At 41.7% G+C, this 16877-nt stretch overlaps 1 pseudogene across 1 annotated transcript; it reads left to right on the forward strand.

Annotated features, from left to right (window-relative positions):
- The first annotated feature begins 7634 nt into the window (after window positions 1–7634).
- On the forward strand, window positions 7635–15572 carry LOC149315973 (Krueppel-like factor 15; annotated as a pseudogene). The gene is made up of 2 exons (XR_016280691.1): window positions 7635–8507; window positions 14968–15572. The product of XR_016280691.1 is annotated as a Krueppel-like factor 15 (transcript).
- The last annotated feature ends 1305 nt before the right edge of the window (window positions 15573–16877 follow it).

Here is a 16877-nt window from a genome sequence, read left to right on the forward strand (position 1 = left end):
ATTCTGAAAATTATCTTAAAGAAATGGTAAAATGCACATAGTAAAATGTTGAAAATAAATTGTACAACATGCAAACTCCCTCTCCCCATTCCCTGTTTAGTTTCTCTCTTTTATCATCTCTGTCTGTGTGTCTGTTGTGTGCCTTCAAGCCATTTCCAGTTTTTGGTGACCCATGGGCTTTCCTTGGAAAGGTTTGCCTTTGTCTTCTCCTGAGGCTGAGAGAGTGTGACTTGCCCAACCTCACTCAGTTTCATGGTCAAACTGGAAACTGAACCCTGGTCTCCAGAGTCACAGTCCAATGCTCAAACCACTATGCCATGCTCTCCCATCTTGACAGTGCTTGATGCTGTTGGTATTCCAGGACCCTTTTGGAGACCAAAATCTGTGGATATTGAAGTCCAAGTAAATACAAGAGCAGAATCAAATGGAATCCCTTTCTATAAAATGGCAAAATCAGGGTGTGCTTTGGAGCACGTCTGTGGTGTGTCTGTGTCTGAATATTTCAAAGCTGTGGATGCCTGAGCTGTGGCTGAAGGCTCCTTCCTTCCGAGGGAGGTCCAGGCAGGCGAGCCCCTTTGCCCTGCTGCCCAATGGAGCCTCCGCAGAGAGCCAAGCCTCCCGAGAGGGAGGGAGGGCCGCCCCAAGATCCGCTTGGCACTTTCCAGGCATCATGTGAGCAGAGAAAGAAAGAGAGAGAGAGAGAGACCCAGGCGGATGGATGGATGGCTGGCCAGGAAGGAAGGAAGACTGTCCTCAGGCAGAACAGGCTGGTAAGGGCTCTGAGTCTGGCAAGGGAGGAGGAGGAGGAGGAGGAGGAGGAGGAGGAGGAAGAAGAAGAAGAAGAAGAGCAGGGATCGGGCTCCTCCTTTGGAGAAGCTGGAGGGTCCACAGGGTGACCAGGAGTCCTCGTTTCCCAGGACATCTCCTCCATCTACAAGGACATCAGGTGTCCTCCTTTTCCAGGACATGTCCTTCATCCCGAGGGGGACAGGTGTCCTCCATTCCCAGGACATCTCCTCCATCTCCAGGGAGACCAAGTGTCCTCCTTTCCCAGGACATCTCCACCTCCAAGGTGACCAGGCATCCTCCTTTTCCAGGACATGCCCTCCATTTCAGTCTCTTCTGTCCAGGAGGAATTCCAAACACCCTCCATTTGGATCAGGGCTCAGAAGCATGGATTTAAACTCATCCCTCCATATTTGCCGCTTTGACTTTTGCAGATTTGATTATTCACAGATTTTATTAATATTTTCTTCCTAGGTCGTTCTGCACAACTCTATGGTCAACTTTAAGCAAAAGTCTCACTGAAGGATCTAGCAATTCCTAGAGAGAAGACTCCACTAGACATTTGTAGCCCCTCCAGCACAATTCTATGGTCAATGTCCGGCAGATAATGACCACAGAGTTGCACTGGAGGACCTAGAGATTCCTAGAGAGGTGTCCTCTCAGGTTAAAATCATGGTGTTTTTGTTATTTGTGTTTTTTTCCAAATTCACGGAGGTCCTGTGCCCCTAACCTCAGTGAATATGGAGGGATGAATGTATATATTTATACCGAGTGTTTTGCACTTTTATTTGGTCATGTGTGCCATTTTTCTTGAATGCCCTGCATTCTGTGGTGCCTGTTCTTCCTTGGCGGGGAGGACATCTGGCCACCCTCTTTCCAGGACCTGTCTTCTATTTCCAGCCTTCTGTCCAGGAGGAATTCCAAAAAGTCCTCCATTTGGAGCATCATGGTCAGAAGCGTGGATTTATATTGATACTGAGTGTTTGGAGCTTTTCTTTGGTGCCATAACCAACTACTCTTCCCAGAATTCCATAGCCTGGAGCCAGGGCAGTTAAAGCGATGGCCAAACGGATTATTGCTGCAGTGCGGATGAGGTGTCTGGAAGTGATGTAGGTTGGGAATAAAGGCACCCTTGGCTGGGTTGGGAGCCAATTCTTTTCATAGAGAAGGGTCAGAAGTCTTGGGAAGGAAGCCTGACTTTGGCGGTCCCAGTTTCAAACTTTTCCACAGCTAATATTTGGCCTTTACTAAGGCCTCTTCCTTCCTCCTGTGAGGGTTTTAGGGGGTCACACTGACACTCTTCTGACTCCCACCAGGAGCTTGAGCACTCTGAGGCATCCAGAAAGAACACTAGGCACCCAAACTTCAGAAAAGCTTTCCTGAGGGGAAAGCAAACTCCTTGAAGCTCACCTTGGCTTTTCCATTGCAGGACCCCTTTGTATAAAAGTGGTTTTTAAAACAACAACAACAACAGCAAAACCAATTCACTCTTCACAGACACATTGTGCATTGTGTGCCTTCAAGTTGTTTCCAAGTTATGAGGACCCTATAGTTTTACAGTTCTTACATTACATTACACATTACAGTTTTTATTTTCTTATTGGCAAGGTTTGTTCAGAGGAGGTTTGCCCTTGCCATCATCTGAGGCTGAGAGGGTGTGACTTGCCCAAGGTCACCAAGTGAGTTCACATGGCCAAGCTGGGATTTGAACCTTGATCTCCAGAGTAATAGTCCAATGATTAAACCACTACACCACACCAATAGGATTCAGGCCTTCCATTTAAAGGGAGTCAGAGATGGATGCTTATAAAACATCATCTTTTATTGTAATGGTTATTTTTCAGCTTGTTCACTTTGAGATGTGGTAAGTTTCTTAGAAGACTGAAGTCTGTCACTTCTGCTCTGAACCTTTATCCAGCCTGCTGAAATCTGTAGGAGCTGAGTGGAACTATGGACCTTAGAGGCAGCTGGACATTTTTATCCAATGCAGAATTCCATATTCTTCTGGAAGTTGTGAAAGCAGAGTTGTACATACAATTTCATGTGGTGCCACTGTGCATTGCGTAATGCAATCATTCATTGGACATTTGTGTTCACATTCAGTTACAGTTCATCAATGCACACTTCTTATGTAACTCCGTTGAGTGTAAAGTTACATTGATGTAGGATCTCAGCTAGTCAGTGCTCCTCAGAAACTGGGTTGTTCCTGCTGTCTTTAAGGAGATAATTATGAGGAACTTAAAAAAAGCAAACAAACCCCAAACAAATGTTGATCATATGATTAAGAACAATTACTTCTCCATGTCCATTTTTCTAACTGAGTAAGGTGTTACAGTGGATTGTGGCTTCTCAACTCCAGGTATTCTTGAAGGACACGTACTATTTAGAACTATTGAAATTTGGTTTTTGGCTGGGTTTTGGTTTAGAAATAGCTGGGGTCACTCTATGGCTAATGCTGAAGAATGCATGGAGAAGCAAGTGTGATGCTATCAGTTCTGGATCAGTGTATGGTTTTTGATATCACCAACCATGGTATCCTCCTGGATTGGTTGGCTAGATTGGCTTTCAGATGCACAATCTTGTCATGGCCCTTGACCTTTCTGGAGGGGTATTCTTAGAAGCGGTGACATGGGATTTTTGTTATGTCACATGGCATTTGGCATATGGGGTATTGTAAGCTTTGATCTTGTCCCTAATGCTTTTTAAAGTCTCTTTGTAATCACTGGGTTACATCCACTGTGTGCTTGGAGCCAGCAATACAGTGGTGACACACAGCATCTATTTTCTATCTTTCAGATTCTGAGGAAGCCATTGAACTCTTGAACAGGTTCAGGAGATGGTTTTGTAACTGTTGTTGGAAAGTCACCTGGAACTTAGAGAGAAGATGAAGATATGGAAAACAAGTAAACTAGCGGGTCAAAGCAAAATGGTTCTAGATGGAGCTGCACTCTCTCTGAAGGACCAAGTTCACATCAACTTTTGGGAGTAGGCTGTCTTTATCAGAGCTTGGAAAGTTACCTTTTTGGACTACAGTTCAGCTTGTCAGGCTGCATGTGGAGTTGTAGTCCAAACAAAGTAATTTTGTGTGCTTCATCTTGGTTTGGCATTGTTTGTGAAAGGATAGGTGGTGGCAGCAATAGCCAGGAAAGTCTCTTTTCTCCTTAGGGATAGTGCATGAGTTCTCATCATGTGTGTAGAGAGTGAATCTAATCTCAGTCATGCAACACTAGTTGTCTTTAGACAAGACTACTGTGATGTGTTGTACATGTAGATGACTTTGAAGACAATATGAAAACCTCAGCTGGTTCTTAAGTACACCTTAAGTCCAGATGGTTCAATTATATTACAACAATTCTCTATCATTTCCATTTTAAGGCTAAGTTATTTGAAATATCACCTAGAATCACAGAGTTGGAAGAGACCACAAGAGCCATCCAGTCCAACCCCCTGCCATATAGGAACACACCCATTCCTGACAGATGGCCACTCAGCCTCTGCTTAAAAACCTTCAAAGAAGGAGACTCCACCACTCTACAAGGCAGCATATATTTCACTGCCAAACAGCTTTTACCATTAGGAAGTTCTTCCTAATGTTTAGATGGGATGGATCTCCTGCACCATATGAATTTTTCTATGGTTTTAGATTGGTGACAGAGGTTTCATTTACACCATGGAATTGTATCACTATGAATAGGTGTCTTAATTCTTCAATTGTAGTATTTTGAAAAGATTTGAAAACCCACTTGTGCAATGTGGGCATTAGGACATGTTGTGCATTGGGAACATTGTGCAGTGGCCGCACTGATGGCTCCATTTGTGCAGTTGTCCCAGAGACATAGCTACATCTCTCCTCTCCTCCTGAGAATGTTAGCGTTGTGCAACATCATAATTCACCTTTGCATAAGTCAATTTATGAAGATGTAAGTAACTAACAGGCTGCCAGCCATCCTAATTAAATCTCCTTTTGAAGTTTCATAGCTATTCAAAAAAGTAACAGGAGATGTCCAGTTAAGGGGAAAACCCTGAGATATACTGTATATACTCATGTATCAGTCTAGAAATTTTAGTCAAAAATCGACCCAAAAAACTTGTGGTGACTTATCCATGGGTCAGTGTCAGTACTGTACTTTAACTCTTATCAAAAAGGGACCCATGCCTTGGTGAAAGGTGAGAGCTGAATCTCTTCTCAGAGTGCCTTGAAAGAAGCATCAACCCCCTCTACTATCTCATCCATCCTGCCTTTTGGGTGAGCAAAAACAGTTACGCCTGTCAATTTTTAAAAACATCTTTAGCATCATTTTCCTTTACTTCATTCTTTACATCTTTTGTTACGTGCTGCTAAGTTTTATCCTCAACTTATCCACAGGTAATGTCAAAATCCATAATTTTGGCCCCCAAACTTGCCCTTCACTTATACATGAGGTTGACATATAGTTGAGTACATATGGTAGTTAAAATTAAGGGTTTAGCAGTGGAAAAAGTGTCAACTGAAGTCCACGAAATCTCAGAAATCTAACCATTGTGATGTTTCTAGTTCTGTACAGTTGCTAGCTTAACCAGCAGACTTGTCTGAAAATGCAGACACACAGAGAAGGTGGAATCCCACTCATTCAACAAATTCTGCTCTTAATTTTATGAGGTGCTACTAGTAAACAATCTTAGGTCCAAAATGCGTTGCAGAAATAATCCAGTTTGACAGGGACGTAGCCAAGGGGGGGGGGGGTTCTTGGGTTCTGGACCCCCCTCTTACATTAGAAAAATGAATGGTGCGTGCTGCTGTGCTGCCACGCCCAAGCCCCATTATAATGGTGGCACTTAGTCTGGACCCCCCCTTCCTAAAATGCTAGCGACGTCCCTGCAGTTTGACCACTTTAACTGTCCTGGCTCAATGTTAGGGAATCCTAAGAACTGTAGTTTGTTGTGGCAACAGAGCTCTCTGACAGAGAAGGCTAAATATCTCACAGAACACCAGTTCCCAAAATCCCTTAGCACTGAGCCAGGGCAGTTAAAGTGGTGTCAAAGTGGATAATTTCTACAGTGTGTTTTGGAACTTAGAGGGAGAGAGAAACAAGAATGAGATTGGTTCCTCACAAATCTTTTCGTTTACCTTAGAAACACCTGGAGTGGGAGTTAGAGACACTGTTGTGAATGGTATTATGAAATGTATTGTGCAATGCCAACTCTTTGACCTGGATGTTTGCTGCTGGCAGGCCATTAAGTACACCTACTTTAAATGCTGGGTGTGTATATTCAGGAATGCTTTCCTGAATTTCTAGTTTGGCTTTCAGCAATTTGGGAAGATAGTAATAGTAAAGAGAGTTCTATGGACAAATCTATAGGAATTCCATACATTTAAAAGGGTGAGAGGTCAAAGGGTGCAAGATCCCTTTCAAACACAGTGGACAAAATCCGTGTATAAGAAGGGCCAACTGTACAAACAATTAGAGAAATTATTGAAGGGACAAATGTTGTTTCCCCATTTGATATTTTCAGGGCAGACTGGGACTTTGTGGAGATTATGTAATATTTCTTAGAATTTATTGGTCATACTATACACAGGCTTAATCCCCATGCTAAGAACAACATTCTTACTTTTATGAAAGAAGTTGTACTAGAAGATATGTCTTAAGTTGGAAACCATTAAATAAATTATCTCTATTATTTGATCTATTAAGATATCAGAGAACATGCAGATTGTTTTAAACTACTACATTCAATGTGTTATGTTGGCTGGGACCTAAACATGAATACAAGGACAGCAAGGGATGATGGGCAAGGAGCAGACAGAACCTTGAGTGCAGCATGACTTGAACTGGGCTCCCAAGCTAGCCTTCTGCTTTCAGGGATAGCAGAGGTTGCTACACCAATTGCCAGTCCAGTTGGCTTTGCTACATCAAGCTGAGAGGAACCATTTTGTCCTTTGTACAGTCTAGAATTTTTGGGGGAGTGTTGGTGAGGATTGAAGCCATTTTGTCTGGGATTGTGGGAATTGCCTGGTTCTGTGTTTGATGTATATTTGCATCTGTACTGTAATGTTCATTTAGTCCCCTTGGATCTTTTGATGGAGACAGGGATGTGTATACTCACTAGTGATGGCCTACTAATAGTTATGCTAAATTTGTTGAGTGTACCTAGCTTGAAATCGTGACTTCTATTTTTACTGAGTTTAGCTAGACCCTTTCTTGATAGACTCTTGTATTTGAAACAGAAGGGTTTTTTTAATTTAAAAAACAAAATTACTGCCAGAATGCATACAATTTCAAATCCTAATTGTAAAATTATACAGTGGGATTGAAAGTCAAAATTGCATTTTGCTGCAAAATTTACAAAATTCGGCCAAAAAGAAGTATCATATCCCATTTTGGGAAAAAGGTAGGATATAAATCCAATAAATTAATTAAAAAATAACTCCAATGATGATATAGGTAGAAAACATGATTGTCTCCCAAATTAACTGGTTTATTTCCAGAAGTATGGCGGATATCAAGACTTTGCTGCTGAGAAGGTTAACCCCTGTCCAGTCCGAAGGAATACATTTAATTTCCATTGAAAGAACAAAATCCTAGATAATGTTGTGATAGATTCCAAGAAAAATATGAATGTAAAATGTTTTTATACTAAATGTTATCATATAGTTTGACATATCTTGCACCTGTTGTTAGAATGTAGACCTTTTGGGTCTTCTGCCTCTTGTTTCCTGTATTGTCATTTTAAATTGAGGGCCTTCTTGTGTTTGTCTTCTTACAGGTGGATCTACCCTATAGCTTTCCAAGCTTCATCATTTTCAACTGACTACTTAACAGTTATATATACCTCTATTTATATACTTGTTTATGAGCAAGACACCAATGGTCTCAGTAATTCATAACAAACTGGTGTCTACTTCAGGACCACTGGTTACCTGCGATGCCACCACTAAATCTGCAAGACTATAGTGAGGAACAAGAATCTAACCCCAAACTGATTTCCAACCTAATTTGCACATCAGAGATAGGTGTCTCTCTACCAAAAATAAAGGAAATGGAGAAGCCACAAACCACTGTCTATGAAGCTTACCTCAAATTACCAGATGTATGTGCAGAACTCTCTAGGGACTTCATTCCTACACTGGAGGAGATTGAAGAGTTCCTGAATGAGAAAATGGCACTTCTCAAGGATGAGCTCAATGAGAAACAGCCATTGGAGATAAAATCTGAAATCAACTTGGGCAGTCTTGGAGAACAGTCTGTTACAGAACCCGCTCTGGATGATGGGCTTCCAAGCTCTGTTCAGACCAGAGTGGTGACTGATGGTACAAACATACCTGGGACCTTAGGGTCGATCCCTGTTGTCCTTCAGATTCAACCCATCCAAGTGAATGAAGGTAGCTCATCCCCCCAGAGCCTTAATGGTGGTATCAGAGTGACACAGTTAGTCATCAAAATGCAAGGCCAGAGCATGACTGTTCTTCCTCAGGTTGTCCAAAACCCTACACCAGGCACAGACCAAAAGTATGTACGAATTGCCCCTTTGCCTGTGACGCTGAGACCTGGAGTTCTTGAGAGTGCACGGAGCATTGAGGCCAAACTCCCCAAGGTTTCTCCTTCTACCATTAGAGTCCACAAGTGCACACATCCTGGCTGCACCAAGATGTACACCAAGAGTTCTCACCTCAAAGCACACTTCCGACGCCACACTGGGGAAAAGCCATACACATGTAATTGGCCTGACTGTGGCTGGAGGTGAGTATATCTCATTGAACGATACTTTCCCCCTTGCTATTTAGTTTTTTGTTCTTTGCTAACAGGTTAATTGTCTTGCTTTTCACCTAACTGGAAGTGAAATATGGTAATCTCTTTTATAATAATTTGGGCGCTGTACATACTGGCGTATGCGGTGGCCCCGTCATGTGCTAGGGGTTGGCCAAGGACGCAGCGTCCATACCGACCTCACCCCTAGCACGTGACGGGGGCGTCAAAATGGTGGCGCCCTGTACACACGGGCACCGCCATTTTGACATAATGGCTGCGTCGTGTCCAAATGGTGGGCACGACCGTTATGTCCTGGCGCCGCTGAAGGGCGCTTATGGTGCCCTTTCAGCGGCACCAAAAGGAGCTCCAAAACAGCTCTTTACACGACCGCGCCAGTGATACTGAAGAGAAAGGGGCCGAGTGGCCCCTTTCTCTGTCTCCCTGTCACTGTTGGGGTATCCTTGGGGCATGAAGCCCCAAGGATACCCTTTTCCAGGCTGCGGGGAAGCGGCCTTTTGCCGCTTCCCTGAGGCCTGGAAAAGCGGCAGATGGGGGCCTCCGGGGCTCCCGCTGTGGCTGCTCAGGCCCCGATCCGTCAGGGAAAGGGGCGGGTGCAGGCCGCTCCAAAGGGGCGGTCTGTATCCCACCTTGGTTTCTCTCAAACAATAATCCAGTCCTATATTTTTTCTTTAATGTCAATCCCACTATGCCCAGGAATGTGGCCAAGAAGTGACTATAAGTTGATAGAGGTTTGCAATTTTTGGAATTTCAGCTGGGTTTCAGGTGGTTTGTGGGATTTTGTGAAGTTTGGGGCAGGGGGCAGTGTTAAAAAGTAAAAACACCACTCTGAAAAGTTTTAGCACCTCTTAATTTTTTGGTTGTTCTGTGGATTTAGGGTGCTAAAAGAGGTTGGTGGGAACATCCAGCATCTGATCTGCATTTTGTCACTCATGGTGTAGACAACAGTGAGCAGGATGGACCACTGGTCTTACTTGGTATAAATAAGCTTCCTTCCTTAGCAATGCAGAAGAAAAGTCTCACTGATTTGCTGCTTGTTTCCAGGCACCTCTTTAAAGGCACAGGGACCTTATCCTATAAGGAAAACAGGGCTGCTGTTATCTCTCCTGGCCATCTCTTCTCTATGGAATTGCATCCAACACTTTTAATGGCTGCATAAATATTTCCAGCTCAATGTTGCTGGTTTCCCAGAATTCCTTCCTTCCCTAGTTTGGATTGAGCCTATACATTTCTGTGCCTCCTGGCATACAACTGGTTTTCCACAGAGAGGCTGTAGCTCTGCATACCATGCCTTCAAACCATCAGTCAGCTTTTATTTCCTCACCACCCACACCCTGCTTTTTGTTACATTTTGCCCTAAAAGTGGAAATCTTGAAAGATTGCCCACCATGTTAGGAGTGGTCCTAATCAAAGTATGTTTAACCACAGATTATGGAATATACCATGAAATTGCTTCACTTGTATGTTCTTTTTGTGATGGTGTTTCCAAACTACAGGATATATTTTCTGGGGTGAAGTTGCAAAGCCTTGAGAGATTGTGTTTATATGCATCCACCCTATATATATGTACTTTTTCTCAAGCAGACGGTTTTATTTAAAATATAAAAGCCTCCAGCTGTCCTTGTATCAGTGGAGTTATTCAAAAAGCGAAGAAAATATGACCGATGAATGTGCAATTGTTATAGTTTTCAGGGAGCTTGCCACAATTTTTCAGAGTTCTGCTGCATTAGTCTCACTAACTGCTTGTGATAAGAGGGGAACATGATGAAATATCTTATCTTCTTTTCAAAGCAGGATGTATGTATCCAGGCTTCAAGCATATCAAAGAGTTACTTTAGGTTAACTGTAACCTCAAACAAGGGTAATGTGTGTATTCCATTCTGAAGCTGGCTAGAATAACTAATTGCATACAAGACTGTGCCCAGAACGTGGAAAAGTTACTTGTTTGGACTACAATTTTCATAATTTGGAATGCCTAGAATCCTAAAATAACTTTAGTTCTAAAATAACCTTTTCTATACTGATTTGAGCAGCTTTTGCCTATTGTGCTAGAGAAGAAATCCCATAAAGGGAGAGAAAGGAGGTCAGATCATTTGGGGAAGGACCATAGCTCAGTGGCACAGTATAGGGAGGGAGTTAATAGGCTGGCCCAGCTCCACCAGGGCTAGCCTGAAGATAGAGGCTCCTCCCTCCATAACTGTCATCCTTTGGCCTGGGAGGGAGAGAATAGGCTGGCCCAGCTCCACCAGGGCTAGCCTGAAGAAGAAGAGCCCTCCCTCTAGTCCACCTGCCTTGGTCCAGGCATCAGAGGGAGAGAAGAACCACTGGACTTCATCCTCTTCCCCACCACCATTCCCTTCTCCTTTTGTGTCGTGTCTTTTAGATTGTAAGCCTGAGGGCAGGGAACCGTCTTATTAAAAATAATAATTGTAAGCTGCTCTGAGAGCCATTAGGGCTGAAGGGTGGGGTATAAATAACGTAAATAATAATAATAATATTAATAATAATAATAATAATAATAATAATAATAATAATAATGCTCTAGAATCTAACAGATCCTGGGTCTGTCCCTGGCATCTTTAGTTAAATAATTCTGATAGAAGCTAACAAAGTCCAAGACATTTTACTTTCTGAAGCATGATAAATGAACAGAGTGGCTCCATGTTATGAACCAATTCTGGATAGGTTTACTTAGGACTGACCAGGAGGAGAGGATGAGATGCCTGAGGAAGAGGACCATATGAAGCCTCCTCCTACATTCTATATGCAGAGGCTGACAAAACTGCGAGTAGAATATTGACAATGGAGAAACAGCCGCTACAGCCTTCACTGCACCTTAAACAAGACATTGTAAGGAAGATAGAACAGTCTCTGTGGCATACGCAGCTTTGTCAACCAACTGAAGGAATGTTTTTCCTGAAGTACTTTCTTCATTTTGCCTAATGGATGGGCCAGCCTTGGACCTTTCATCAAAAGGTAGCAAAAGTTTCCAAGAAGGGCCATAGTTCAATGGCACAGCACATGATTTGTGTGGAGAATGTTCACAGTTTGGTATCTGGCCTCTTTGAGCAGGACTGGGGAAGACACATGGCTGAAATCACAGAAAATTGTTGCCTGTCAGTTTAGGCTGTATGGACATATAAAGACCTGTCTCAGCATTAAGCAGTTTTGTATATTTATCTAAAATAATAGATGAGAGATGATTGTTTATTCCTCCCAGTTTGAACTGGGAAATGTTATCTTTTTGGACTGTAACTCCCAGATGCTGGCAGGTGGATTCTAGGATCTGTAGTTGCAGAAAGCAACTTTTCCAACCTTCACCATCACCACCACAACCTTTTTTTAAATAAGAGCAAAGGAAATGCTAGGCTTTCAGAAGCTTGGCAGATTTAATACATGCAGAGGCAAACGGCATGCTTCCTTCCCTCCATTGCTACTTTGCGACTCTCTTAATTTAACGCTTCCTTTCAGTCTACAGGCTGTCATGCTCAAGAGAGTCCTGTATGATCTTGGCTCATTGGCTGTCTTCCAACTTTTTTGGCTATAATGACTTGAGATTTCAGAATGTACTTCTGCTTTACTACAGAGAAAGTCTGTATTTTTCCTTGGAACTCTGGTAAATGTATTAGGAATTCGTTTGATCTCTATCATGCTCTGTAAAAGCCTCTGCTGCGTTAGATATGAGCTGCAAATACAGATGGCAAATGGGGGAGACAGTAAGCATAACAAACACCTCACCCTGCATTCCTTTGTACATTATGGAGAAGCTCGCCTAATGGCTCTACCATATGTGAGGGTCATCAGGAATTCATTTCATTTGAAAGCTTATTCCCTTCATGTTCCTTGTAGACACACCTTCTATTCCTTGACTCTTACCACTTCCAATATAGAGGTATGAAATTTTAAAATATTTTCCCAATACCCTATTGGCAAAGCCTGAACAAGCTGCTTTTTTGGACTGAAAATTCCAGCATTTCTTTCCATCCCTGGTCATGTTCCTGGAGTTTGTAGTTCATAGGAGTTGTCCACCCCAAAATAATTGCTGGAATGCTCTATCACTATGTTACGTAACTTTAAGTATGTGTAGCTACATAGCAGAGATGCTAAGAGATGCTTGTTCATGAATTGGGAAGATGTGTGACAGGACATTAGCAAGAATGCCCGATACTCATTGGTGTCCAGGATGAAGGCAATGCAACAGTCACTTTGCCAGCTATGTTGCAAAATAACATGACAACAGCACTCTATTGCAGGTGGATATATTCATTTTGGATATAGATGTGATCAAACTGCCCACTTCTAATTTCCACAGGAATCCCCAACAGGATTCTGGCTAATGTGCAGAACAGATCTTATGTTGCCTAGCAGGAAATCTGTCACAGAGCAGAGAATCAAACCTGGAGTTCTTTATTCTAGGTTAGCAGCTGTCTGACTTTTTCAGCAATCACATACCTGCCTTTACTGGTGCAGAAAGTTAAGTGGCTTCCCTTTCCTTGTGGTGGAGAAGCCATATTGCTGGTTTTCTGTTTGGATCAGAGTCCATCTTCCTTTTGAAAAAAAATTACATGGTATGAAGTAGGGAAAAACCATTTCTGCCAGTAGGATAGCACACAATTATCCACCCATCCGTCACTTTATTTATATCCCGCCTTTCTCCCATACTGGGATCCACTGTGTCTTGCAAAAAAGCACAAAATTACAATAAAAACACATATAGGTAAAAACATACAAAATTAAGATTAAAACAATATGTAACTACAACAAAATTAAGACATTGTAAAATCTAATAGAAATAGAATGTAATGAATAATAGGGAGTGGCGAGGAGGGAGGTAGCCTAAAACACTATCCCAAATGATCCGTCAGCAACTAATTAGCAATGACAACTTTATGTCATTTGGGATTGCTGAAAATATTAACCTGCTGTGGAACAGAGCTGGCTGTGGAAGTCTGAAAGTTGTTGTCAAAAAATAATATTTCCAAGCTGTGGTGTGAAACTGCTGTGGGGAGAAAATATATATTCCATGCTAGTAACTTTTTAGGAATAGGACTGAAAATATAACTTGATCATAATGCCATGCCAGAACTACACAATTCTATGGCATGGCTGCCTTTGAAATGCCAGTGTCAGTTTTCATTACTCCATCTCAGAAAGATTGTTAGGTAACTGGAAAAAGGGCAGAAAGGACTCACTGAAATGATCAAAGGACTCAAGCATCTAGGGAAAGGAAAATAGCTGGTGCTTTTAGGTTATGGGGTATTTTAGGTTTAGGTTATGGGGTAAAAATACTGTTAAACAGGAGGACAAGACACACACACAGAGAGATTTTTAAAATAGATTTAGGAATACTGTCATGAAAACTTATGAAGGGAATGTAGCAGAGCTTGGACACATTATTTTTTGGACCATGCTGCCTGGGAGGGTCTGAAAGCTGTGGTGAATCAAAAAAGTACATTTTCCCAGCCCCAGGCAATAGATTCAGGATGAAGAGAGTAAAATACTTCTCTATACAATATAATTAATGACAATTACTGCCACTAATTTACTGGTGATGGCACTGCGTTAGAGGGAGTAGACAAATCCTGAAGGACAGGTCTGTCAAAAGCGGTTAGGCATAACAGGACTGTTGCCTTCATGTGTTGTTTTCTGAGTTCCACGATATCTCTAGTTGGCCACTGTGGAAAATCAGGGTGCTAGAATAAATGGAAATCTAATTTCACCCAAAAGAAAAGCCAAAGTAGAGAAGGGAAGCAAGATGGTGGCAAAGTCCATGATCATGATGTTAGATTTGCTGATTTTGTCCAAGGGCCGATACAGACGGTGTGGAAGTGCCGTCCTTGGGCCAAAAGTAGAGCTGGGGAGCGCACATGGTCTATAGGTTTGCCCAAACTATTAAGAAAAGCAGAAGCTGCTGAAAGAATCCCACCACACACACCGAATCCATTTTGGAAGAAACTTTCACGTGGCCTCCTGAAGTTTCAAAATTCTTTGATTTACTTTTACAAGGCTTACATGATCTGGTCGTTTCCTTTCACATATCCATACTGTTAGTTTTTAATAAAACATGTGCTGAAATGTGTGGAACTGCTCATCTTTTTTTGTGGTGTCAGAACCTACCCCTATTCTTTCAATGTTATTTCTGCCTCTTGTACAGTACCAACTTATCTGTTAAAGAAATAATGTCCAGGAACATATCTAATTTGTTAACTGAAGTATGCCTGTATGTGGTTTCAAAATGTGAGTAGGAAGCATAATTTTAGAAATGGAAAAAAGATTTTTTTTAAAGATTAAAACTAAATTACTGACTGCTAGCTAGACCATCTATTCTTCATCCCCAAATCCTCTTCTGTGTATAGTAGTTTGGCCACGATGACACTGACCGAAAAAAACAGTCTCCTTGGTTGTAGTAAACATCTTGTCCTCTGTCTGGCAGGTTTTCCCGTTCAGATGAGCTCTCTCGCCACAAGCGCTCCCATTCGGGACTCAAGCCTTACCAGTGCCAAGCCTGTGAGAAGAAGTTTGCCCGCAGTGACCACTTATCCAAACATATGAAGATCCACAAAGGGTCATTCAGTTTGGGAAGTCAGAAAGCCCAGGGTTGCATTGGAAACAGTTAACCCTCCATTTGCTGCTGTGTCAAGAGAAGCATCTTAATCAAATGAAATGGAAATACAAAATATGGTTTTCCTCTGGGAAGAGAGTTGAAAACAAATGGATGGCTTAAAATCTATGGATGGCTCAAAGTCTACGTCTTCCTGAACATGCCTTAAGGCTGCTAAGATCTTGATTACTGCAAACCTTTCTGAAAAGATAGAATTACCTTTGAGGAGGGAATGTGACATTTAAAGATGTTGAGGTGGACAGGATACAATTCTCAATTTTAGAAGTGAATTTTGGAAACAGGATGGATTTCTAATGCTCCTACTGTAGTGTATGCATGGGTGGTAGGTGAACAGGAATGATCTTTTCAGCATTTCTTTCTCAGACAGCATCCTATTTGATTGCTCTGTCTCTGATTTTTAAAATGTAAATGAACATGGGAACATCAATAAATTTTATTTTAAATAATGCCAGCAAATGAATGCCTTCTAAAATTGTGAAAGCAAGTCTGAAAATTGTCACATTTAGATTCTAACACCAAAAATTCCTATTTATAAAAATGAATTCTTATGTTCCCAATTTTAAAATATGAGCTTCACTTTCCTAAAACCATATTTAGCTAGTTCAGTTTCATAGTATTCAACATGAATTTCTTGGATTACATTGATTCTCTTTGCAAGAATTAATTGCATTTTCGATTACTTTGAATTGGCTGTTAAAGTTCCTCTTTAAATGCTTGTGTTCTGAATGATGTGAAATTGCCAGCACCCTTCAATGGTACATAGAGTTAACTTTATGCACACTTTTTTTTCTGAGAGTAAGCACTGCATGGTGAGAAACTGATTCCCTTTAGCCTCTTTAATAAGACAAGAAAAAGTATCTTCAGCTCAGCCCATTTTGTAAAGTAGGGCTTGGAAAAGTTATTGTTTTGGATGTAAAGTCGAAGGCTTTCTCTGAAGATGCCAGCCACAGATGCTGGTGAAATGTCAGGAAGAAAATCTTCTAGAACATGGCCACATAGCCCAAAAAACCCACCAAAAATTATTGTTTTGGGTTAAAACTCTCAGAATTTCCCTTGCTGGGTGGTAGAGTTTGAGAAATTTAATTACCCCCCCCCCCCCCAGTTCTGGGGGGGAAAACACTTGTTCATGTGTTTTCATTTGAGTTCATGTGATTGTTGGTCTCACATTTTTTTCCATATATCAATAATGGTTCCAGTGTTTAGAGGTTTGGATAAGCTTGTTGTTACTATTTTTATTTTATTTATTTGTTTGGCATTTATTAACTCTGCTTGCACCAAGGAATTCAGGGCAAAGGCAGCAACTGATACAAGGCTACCTGCACTTTGTGGCTCAATGTGGATTTAAACCAGGCCCCCCAGCAACTTCATTGTAGTCATTTCACTACAGTACTTCCATCTAATGATGCTTCTTTTCTAGAACAACCATCTTCTAGCACCTTAAAAACTATTAAGTGCCACAAGACACTTTCTTGTTTTTGCAAGCCACAACTCTGGAAACTGTTGCTTTAATAGGGATTCAAAGCTACTTCAAATGGGAATTTTGAAGTAACCAATTCATATATGCGTCCTCCAATAATGCAGTAGCAGCTGGTGGCTTCTACGTTAGTGAGTTTCATTCTAAAATTTGGAGGCACTATCTTTGCAGTAATGAAGGTGTCAATACACTGCATCATGATTTTAGCTGTGGGGGATAATGTCACCCATTTTGCAGGATAACTGAC

Source organism: Sceloporus occidentalis, unplaced genomic scaffold (assembly GCF_023333645.1).
Source record: "Sceloporus occidentalis isolate IW3139 unplaced genomic scaffold, rSceOcc1.0.p SCAF_3, whole genome shotgun sequence".
NCBI lineage: Eukaryota > Metazoa > Chordata > Lepidosauria > Squamata > Phrynosomatidae > Sceloporus > Sceloporus occidentalis.